This window comes from Varanus komodoensis, unplaced genomic scaffold (assembly GCF_004798865.1).
Source record: "Varanus komodoensis strain SLA01 unplaced genomic scaffold, ASM479886v1 scaffold222, whole genome shotgun sequence".
Lineage (NCBI taxonomy): Eukaryota > Metazoa > Chordata > Lepidosauria > Squamata > Varanidae > Varanus > Varanus komodoensis.
The window spans coordinates 134,592-136,157 of NW_025335611.1; positions in this window are offsets into that span (position 1 = coordinate 134,592).

Below are 1,566 nucleotides of genomic sequence, written 5' to 3' on the forward strand. Positions count from 1 at the left end.
ATGGGTTCAAAATGGCAGACAAAACCACAGGACGCTATGATGATATTTTAGAAAATGATGGAAAATTGAAGCTGAATCAAGAACTACAGGGACACGGCATTGGTCTCTCTTGATGGCATAAGATTCAAATACAATTGAGAAATGCTTAAGACCATAGAATGTATGGTTTTTATTTGAAACTAATAGCATTTGATCAAATGATTTTAAAATCAGATGAAAAAATGATTAAAATGTTGTATAATTTTCTTTTGGATATGAAAATGGTAGATGAACTAGTTAAAGAAACTATGATAACATGGGCACAAAACTGGACATAATATTGAGTTACAGAAATGGCAAAAGCTGTGGTACAGAAAAATTAAGATAACTCTAGCATCTTCATATAAAGAAAACCTTTAGAAAGTTTTACAGAAGGTATCTATTGCCAAATAGATAAGCAAAAAAGTTTCCAAATACGTCAAATAGATGTTGGAATTGTAAACACAAACCTGGTTCTTTTTCTCACTTGTGGTGGACATTTGATAAGGCAAACAAATATTGGGTTTAAATACAGAAATAGCTTGAGGAAATGCTGCATTAACCATTAACATTAAAACCTGAAGTCTGTCTATTAGGTATTGCTCCTGATAATTCCAATAAACAAGCTATATATTTGACTTTACATATAACTGCTAAGGATGCCACCCTCTACTTTTATCTACACTTGGTGTTTAGCAAGCACATTGTCTTTGAATGATTGCAGATGGGGTGGCAGGTGAGTTTAGCTCCATGCAACTTCTTGTGCTGTGAGGAAACAAAAGGAAAACCCCACACGGCTTGCAGGAACTCAGCATTTCCCAGCCTGCAGTGCTGAGAGAATTTCTTAGCTGGGATCCTGTTGATGTTTACTCAACAAGTTCCATTATTTCAGTGGCACACCCATCTATGTCCAGTTGAGTTCCCACTAAAATGTTTCATGCACATTACTGTAAATGTGACTAGCTTGAGAGAATGCTCAGGTCTAAAACATGCAAACACTTGTTGCTCCTACCCCGTTGAAATGCCCGGGCCACACAACAGCTTCCAGGTTCACGGAGAGTTTCACAACAGAGGATGCCGCTTGCTGTACATCCCCAACTCTCACTCTGCCACGAGTCAAATTGGGAAACAGCACCCAGTTCACGATGCTCAGCTCAGCATCCTGCTCCCCAGTCTCACCCCAAGGCAGGCCGTTCACAGATGCATTAGGCAGCTGGACAGCTTTTAAAACAGCATGGAGCTAGAATGACCGAAGATGAACAAGAAACAAAATAGTTTCAGCACAAATGCAGGATATCACACACACACACAAATATGTGTGTTGAGACATATTTGTTGAGACTCTTTTGAGTGTCTGAAATTCACTTACTACCAAATACTTCCCAGGAGATCAGGGGAGGGGAGTGGATCAGCAAGCATGGGAAAAAAAGCTTGTGTCCAGCTTTGAGGAACAAAATCAGCTATGCCAATGACACCAATACAGACTGGGCATGATGGTGCGCTGAAGATTCTTCCTGAATCTTATGTCATTCAGAGAGGTGATGCCAA